At 40.9% G+C, this 8,394-nt stretch overlaps 1 long non-coding RNA gene across 1 annotated transcript; it reads right to left on the bottom strand.

Moving 5' to 3' along the window:
- Positions 1-4,402: 4,402 nt before the first annotated feature.
- LOC308399627 lies at positions 4,403-6,943 on the bottom strand. Its single transcript, XR_013972221.1, has 3 exons — positions 6,861-6,943; positions 5,849-5,944; positions 4,403-5,147 (listed from the first exon to the last, which is right to left on the bottom strand). It is a non-coding gene; the product is annotated as an uncharacterized lncRNA (long non-coding RNA).
- Between the last annotated feature and the right edge of the window lie 1,451 nt (positions 6,944-8,394).

The raw sequence follows: 8,394 nt of genomic DNA, 5'->3' as shown, positions 1-8,394 counted from the left end.
TAACAACCGACTTTGGAAAGCACTATTTACTTCCACATCTCCAGTACTGCAGTTTTAGTTGACTCTTGGCTCGGACAAAACTACAAGAATTCTCTCACCCCAACCGATCGCAGCAGATGCCCCAGCCCCTCCTTGAGCCTGGTTCTGCCAGAGATTTCCTCCTGTTAAAAGGGAGTTTTTCCTTCCCACTGTCGCCAAAATTCTTGCTCATAGGGGGTCATATGATTGTTGGGTTTTTCTCTGTATGTATTATTGTAAGATAAGATCATTTTTAAGGGTGGGTTTTGATTATTGATTTATCAATTAAAATCGATTCTGGCTCGGATAACGTGATATCGATTCATTAAAATCCTGGATCGATTTTTAAATATAAATTTATTTTGCCCGAAATGCCAGAATCTCAGGTTAAACCTCACAAAATTTCTACAACCACCAAAAAGCGAAAACAGTAAACAAGAGCAGGTACACAGATTCGGCATGAAGACATAAACACAAAACGCAGACCCAACGCATTCGAATAAGTGAGATGTCGCCTTTCTCACCCGACGGCACATACGCGGACACGCCGTCGGGGCTGAAAGCCGACAGCTTGCTGATTTTGAAGCGTCGGCGGGTGCTTTGTGTTTACGACCTTTTTGCGCTAGATTCTGAAGCTGCAGGTTTTATCTTCTCCCAGGCGCCCCACTTCCTACCAGCCGATTATATAGTCTTTCACAGCCTGAACGGGACAGCATGGAAAAGTACATTAACGAGTCGCTCGCTGCAGGTCTGATTCGCCCGTTATCATCCCCTGTTGCGGCGGGGTTCTTTTTTGTTGCTAAGAAGGACAAGAGCTTACGGCCGTGGATAGATTATCAAGGCCTCAACAATATCACCATCAAAAACAAATACCCACTACCACTACTGACATCAGCCTATGAACTGCTCCAAGGGGCCACAGTTTTTACAAAGCTGGATCTGCGTAACGCGTACCATCTGGTTAGGATATGAGAGGGGGACGAATGGAAGATGGCTTTTAATACACACTTAGGCCATTTTGAGTACCTCGTTATGCCGTTTGGTCTAACCAATGCCCCAGCTGTGTTCCAGGCCTTTGTCAACGACGTGCTCCGAGACTTCCTTAACCACTTTGTGTTCATCTACCTTGACGACATTCTCATCTTTTCACACTCCCTCTTTGAACATGAACGCCACGTCCAGCTGGTTTTGCAACGTCTTCTCGAGAACCGTCTCTTCGTGAAAGGTGGGAAGTGTGAATTTCATGTGACCACTGTTTCATTCCTGGGCTACATCATTGAACAGGGTAATCTCACGCCCGACCCAGCTAAGGTCCAAGCTGTCATTAATTGGCCCGTCCCGACAAACCGTAAGCAACTCCAAAGTTTCCTGGGTTTTGCTGCTACAGACGTTTCATCTGTGACTACAGTAAGCTTGCTCTCCCACTAACTCGTCTCACATCTCCTAAGGTTCCCTTCTGCTGGGAGGAGTCGGCACAAAGGGCTTTCAGCCTCTGAAGGCTCGTTTCTCCTCCGCACCCATCTAGGTTCAACCTGACCTCGGCCTGCAGTTTGTCGTGGAGGTGGATGCCTCGGACACAGGGATGGGGGCCATTCTATCGCAGCAACATCCCTGTGCCTTCTACTCTCGCCGTCTCTCATCTGCTGAACAAAATTATGACATTGGGGACAGGGAACTGTTAGCCATTAAGCTCGCCCTAGAGGAATGGCGTCACTGGCTGGAGGGCGCTGCCCAGCCGTTTGTAGTTTGGACAGACCATAAAAATTTGGAATATATCTGGTCAGCGAAGCGGCTTAATGCCCGCCAGGCTAGGTGGGCCCTGTTTTTCACAAGATTTCAGTTTACTATAACCTACAGGCCAGGTTCCCGCAACACCAAACTCATTGCTCTCTCTCGTCAATTCACTACCTCCGAGGAGACTGCTCAAGACTCTCCCATCATTCCCCCTCGTGTGTCATTGGGGCCCTGCCATGGGAGGTTCAATCAGCCATTAGGGAGGCCCAACGAACAGAACCAGACCCAGGAACAATGTCTTTCACGTCTCTCAAGTGAAGCCCTGTCTTTCCAGCCCCCTGTGCCCTCCTTCCAGGCCCCCTCCGCCCGCCCGGGTCATCGATGGCCATCCGGCCTTCACCATCTCGCGCATGGTGCGGACGTTCCATGACGCTCATCCTGAGAAGCCTGGGCGTCGCCGGGAGGCTCCCGTTTGCATTCCCGTGCATCTATCCCCGGAGTCCAGCGCGTGAGTCCACCTTGTACACCGTGACAGATAAGTGATCAGAATTATAATATTTCTGACTGTCTGAGGCAAAATTTCCCCAAATCGAACCGTGGATCGAATCGATTTGGGACCTTGTGAATTGGAATCAAATCGATTCTAGAAATCAGTGACGATACTCAGCCCTAATAACTTCTATTAGTCCCACATGTGGGAAATTTGTTGTTTTGTTTTCTCTAAATGTATTATTATAGGGTCTACCTTACAATATGAAGCGCCTTGAGGTGACTGTTGTTGTGATTTGGCACTATATAAATAAAATTGAATTGAGACTGCCTTAAGAAAAAGGAAAAAAAAAATACAAGAAAACAAACCTGTGTTCTCTCTCAGCTGCTCAACAAAAAAATGTGCATGCCAAGCACTCTAAAGTGTAAAGAGGACTCCCTTGCATTTCTGATCACAAACATCACAGTACTTTCATAAGCCTTAATGAATAACAAATTACTAATTAAGAGAGCTTGGTATTTTTTCCCAGTATGAGGACAATACATGAAAAACAAAATCAGGGTTATAACCCTCAATGATTAATGACACCTATGATGGCACTTATAATAAATAAATGAAAATAATAATTTCACAGGCGTGGACAGGCATTGGAGAATAAATACAAGGTCACCACCATAGAATGAAACCTGGCACAAGAGCTGAGAGCAAAGCTGCCACATCAAAGCTCAGCAATTATGCTGCATATGTGACTAAAGCTACGTTCACACTGCAGGTGAAAGCGCATCAAATTTGACTTTTTTGACCCTATAAGACCCATATCCGATCATGGTATGGCAGTGTGAACAGCACAGCACCGGAGAAGACAAACGAGAAAGCATGGCGGTGGAAACTGAGAACGGAGCGAGTCAATGGACAGAAAATGAGGTTTTGGACTTGATTAGCATATGGGGAAACAATTCTATTCAAGCTAAAAGACTCTGTGTCCATACCTCTGCAAGGAGTTAGCAGCCACTGCTCCAAAAAAGGCCATTGTTAAAGCACAGGCTCAGTGTCTCAGTGTCCTTCTTTCTCTAATTAATTTGTCAAAATACTGTCGGTTTTGACTGTGAAGAAATTGATAGACTGCTGCAACAACACCTACTAGCTCTGTAGCTGCCACTTTTACTTCCGTGAACAGAGCGCATTGTGTGTGTGACGTCTTCTTTTGTGCATGTGGGCCGCTTTGAGGGCCGTGAACCGTTCACACTAGAGCGCGTTTGCTGTCACATTTTATTTGTAGTGTGAACCAGACAAAAAAAATCATATTTGATCAAAAAATCGGAATTGAGCATTAAGACCTGCATTGTGAACATAGCCTTTAAGACAAGACGGCCATCAAAATTGTTTTGGAAGCCGACTGTGACTAAAACATAATACCACGACAAGCCACACCAAGCTGCTGACCTTACCAGCAACACTCCTGTGCCTGGGTTTAGGAACGAGTAAGAGAACAAATGTCTGACTAAAAATAACCCGCTTAGCTATAGCACTGCACGGTGCTGCCCGATAATAAGGATCCAGCTCAGTAACAAGTAGGTGGGCAGCAAGAAGGAAGAGAGCCTAAATCTGCAACTGTTGCTTTATTATAGCTGAGGTAGTGAGGAATTCCGAGCAACTGTGACCAGATGTGTTCTTAATAGCTCACTTGGCAGCTCTAAATGATGATTCTAAAGGGTTATGCAAAACCCAAGATAACATTTAGTGGCAATTTATTTATAAATCTTAAATAATCATTTGTAGAGCTTTAAAATATCCATAGCTGGCTTAAACGGATTATTCCCACACTGTAAACCCGAACAAGTTGACTGAACTTAAAACTTTTGTGGAAACTGATTACCTCAAAAGATTTAAGTACAAAAACTCATATCTTCTAAGTATGGGGTACTCAAAATTTGTATTTATTGTTAACCTAAAAATTTTAAATTATATTTTATATTTTATTAATTGAGCTTTACTCAAAGACTGTATACTTTAATTTCAATATTTTTGTGTTTCTTGTAGTTTATTATTTTGATGCAACACAATGCAATTATATTACAACCTAAACTCAAATTATCTGATTATTAATTAAAAGATATGTTGTGAGTGTAGACTACTAAAAAAAAAAGTACGGAAATTCAGTTACTTTACATTTTGTTTATTTAACATTTTTTCATGAAAATTTAAAAACATCACAAATGTTTTTATAAAACAACTAACATGGACATCGGCACCATAAAGTGAGCATTATAAATTCTGTGTAGAACATTTATCTTTTTATAAACTCACAAAGGACGACATCAGTCCTAATTGCATCTTTCTCAAAATACACAAAAATGCAAAACAAAAAGTCAAATACTAATCACTTTTTTTTAAATAGAAATGAAAAACAATTTTTTAAAATGGGTACAAAGATGATCAGCTTCCAAATAACCAGATAAGGCAGTCAAGTATAGGAAAATTAGGTAAACTGATGGAGTTAAATCCACCCAAAGCCTGTAGTAAACTTAAAGTGCTTAAAGTGCTTCAAACAAAGTGCTCAGTAACAGAGTGCGTGTCCTAACAAACATTGCCTTATATTCCTTAAGAGCATGTAGACAGGGGTTTCAGGGGTTTGCCGTCATCAAGCCCCATGAAGATATTTTGGACTAAGGCAAATGTGTGAACCAGCTTCCTGGGGTAGTCTAAATGCAGAGCATAGATCAAGCCAAACAATAAAGCAAATGCATTTGCAAATCTGGGAATATCACGCATCACCTAGTCGCCTTTCACCAAAACAGCCATGCTTGAGGAAGTAAAATGGACTGGACTGGGAAGCGCCGTCGGTAACCACTGTGAGAAGGGCAACTGGAGTGTCAATGAGGGTCGACTCATCCAATGCGTCCGCCTGGAATAGACACAGTATCAATGGTAAATGGCCTGTATTTGTATAGCGCTTTACACATTCAGTCATCCAGACATTCACACCCATTCACACACTGGTGATGGCAGCTACAGCGGGCCCTCTGACCACCACCAGTAGGCAACGGGTGAAGTGTCTTGCCCAAGGACACAACGACCGAGACTGTCGGAGCCAGGGCTCGAACCGGCAACCTTCTGATTACAAGGCGAACTCCCAACTCTTGAGCCACGATCGCCCCAATTAAATAAGTAAGGTTGGTTTGAGAGAATGTGACAAGCATGACCTGTAATCTAGCAAAACATTCAGCAGTGTAGTGGGTTACTTTGTAACGAGTTAGGGTACTCTACTTTTTTTGAAAAATGTACATTAACGTGTTAGCTTCTTGCATTACATAATTTGTATTTTTATTATTTTTCTAAAAAAAAAAGTAATTTTTTATTTCATGACTTTATCTCAAAAAGAAACTAAATCTTGACTTCAGCCTGGTTTTTGGGCCACCTGCAGCATAGCCATAGTGCTGTGATACGCCTGTGCCCTGCTCCTGACCTGTGTGTGTGTGGGTTTTCTACAGAGAGGGTATTTTGTTTGTACAATTTGGTAGCTGCTAGGGTATTAAATTGTATTTAAAAAAATCCATAGCATTTTATCTTACTGGCAGAATTTAAGTAATGCAAAAATACACTTACATTACATGTCTAAAAGAATTCTGGGTCCTCCTCCCGCAGGTATACAGGAAGGGCACGAAGTACTGCAGTGCGTTTCACGTTGATATCAGGCGCCTCCTAAAAAGGGAAAAGAAAAGTTCATTTAACGCAAAGTTTTCAGGTGTCATTCTTTGGGGAGAATACATGTTTATGAAACTGCATGACATCAGACTCTACTAAATTTTGGAGACTTTTCTTTTAAGATACAACCTTTCTGTCTCTTGTGACAGAGAGTATGTTTCTTAATCATTTGACAAAAACCCTACACAGTATTTTAAAATAGTGTTCTCCAGATCAGAGCTGTGATCTATATAGAACATGGGGTTCAAAGCAAGGAAAAATTGTGTTTATCAGTGAAACTTTTAATTTGTGTTAATTTTATCATTATCAATATATGAAATCTTCACCTTAAGGGACTTAATGAATGGTTTCTTCAATAGATCTTTCAACTCACCTGTATTTACTGTCTCCACCTGAAATTAATTGCAGTCTGAATTTTTTTTTCTTCTGTCTTTTTGTCTTTGGCCTTCAGCCTTGGAAGAAAAAATAAAAATATTGAAAACCTTATCAGCACACTAAATATACAACACCTTGCTATATTTCAATTGTTTTAGATAGAAGTTGCCACTGCTAGCTAAGTCACTTTTGAATGATGCTAATGAGAAGAAAAAAAAAAACCTGCCGAACAATGAGGCTGCTGTTGTAAAAACGCCAACTTTCTTGCGTTGGCAAGGGGTCGTTAAAATATCACTAAGACCCTTTCTTTATGTGTGATTCTTCGTAAAACTGTGTTTTAATCGGTTAAAACTGTAAAACTGACGACATAATCTATGTTTGAAAAAGAGCGCGAACAACCGCGAACAACAATTCACCACCTGGGTCTGTGCTTTTTAACACAACAGCGCATTCGAAAACAAGTTATTGGCTGCAACATATTAATATACTTGCTTTTTTACGGAAAAAATAAACATAACGAAGGTTCAGTTTTACTTACAAGTTTCTCCAAATGTGTTCTCCAGTCGCTCGAGAAGGGCAGCCATATTGAACAGAATTTTCTGTCAACGTCGTTCAGGTTAGAGAGAAGACGTCATGACGTCATGACGTCCACATGCGGAGCTCGGAAAAAAACATTTACTCAAAAATCATAATTAAGAAAGCAGTATTTACTCTTAACTTCTAAGCCATGTACAATTATAACTGTTTGAATCGTTAACCGAACAGAAAAGTTTTAAGTTGTTTCAACTTTGTGAGGAATTTTAATTGTTATATCCACAAACTTTATAAGTCAGGTAGACTGTTGGGGTTTACAGTGCAACAGAAAGTTTACTTCCAATAATTGCACAAAAGAAACATAAATTTTAAAGAAATACAACTAAGAATCTGCAGTTTTGTAGGGGGCTCTGTGAGGCTGTTCTTAGACACAGCATTGCTAATCACTAAAAGCATGCTACCACATCCTAATTGGCATTGCTAACATGCTAAAAGAAAAATACCAGGAGAAAGAAATGTCAGTAAAGTTTCTCAATTCACCCTTTGCAGTTTGGTCCATATATTCTTGGACAGTGTCACAAATTTTGCAATTTTGGATCTGCAAAAATGGACATGTACAGTATGTCTGCAAGTGGAACTAGGTCACTAGTGTTTACTGACAATGTGACTGCTTATAGAAGTAACAGGATGAGTGATTAAAAGTGGTATTTGTGAAGATGAATTGTGGTATTTGGCAATAAAAGCTGAAATTCTGCACTTCAGTCACATCTTAACTGTTTGATTCAAAATCCACTGTGGTGGTGTATAGAGAAAAAAAATCAGAAGTACCTAGTTACACATACAAAGCTTTATGGCAATTAATTATCTACTATCAATCAATCAATCAATCAATCAATCAATCAATCAATCAATCAATCAATCAATCAATCAATCTTTATTTATAAAGCACTTTTCATACAGAAAAAATGTAGCACAAAGTGCTTTACATAGTTAAAAGCAGCCCACCCCACCCTCCAACTCACTCCCCACACTCTCAATACACATATATCCCCCCACCCCCACCCACACACACATACACACACGCGCACACTTAAAGAGTAAAAATTGGGCTGGGCTCGCATGAGCCAAGTGAGGAAACATTATAACAGAGAGCCGTCTGCACCGGGAGCCGGTCACAGACCGCAGCCTCCGGGCTGGGCACACAGCAGGAGGGGGGCCAAGGAGCCCCCCAACCAGGCTGAGAGGACCCCAGAGACCAGCAGCCACGGTCAATAACAGCCCCGGTGCAGAGAGCGCCCTCCGAGGAAACACTGGAGATATGACGCAATACGATATATACAGGGTAAAATGATAAAATAAATAAGAACAGGATACAATATAAATATAAATATAAATAGAGTAAGAAGATTAAAAAATGAATAAGAATAAAATCAAGAAATATTAGGTAAATCCTAAATTAATAATAGAATAACAGGATAGAATAAATAAGCATAAAAAATAAATAAACGCTAAGTAAAAGCTAAATTAAAAAGGTGGGT

The sequence above is a fragment of the Rhamphochromis sp. 'chilingali' genome (genome assembly GCF_963969265.1).
Source record: "Rhamphochromis sp. 'chilingali' genome assembly, chromosome: 7".
NCBI classification, from domain to species: Eukaryota; Metazoa; Chordata; class Actinopteri; order Cichliformes; family Cichlidae; genus Rhamphochromis; species Rhamphochromis sp. 'chilingali'.
This window is presented reverse-complemented; position numbering and strand designations above follow the sequence as displayed.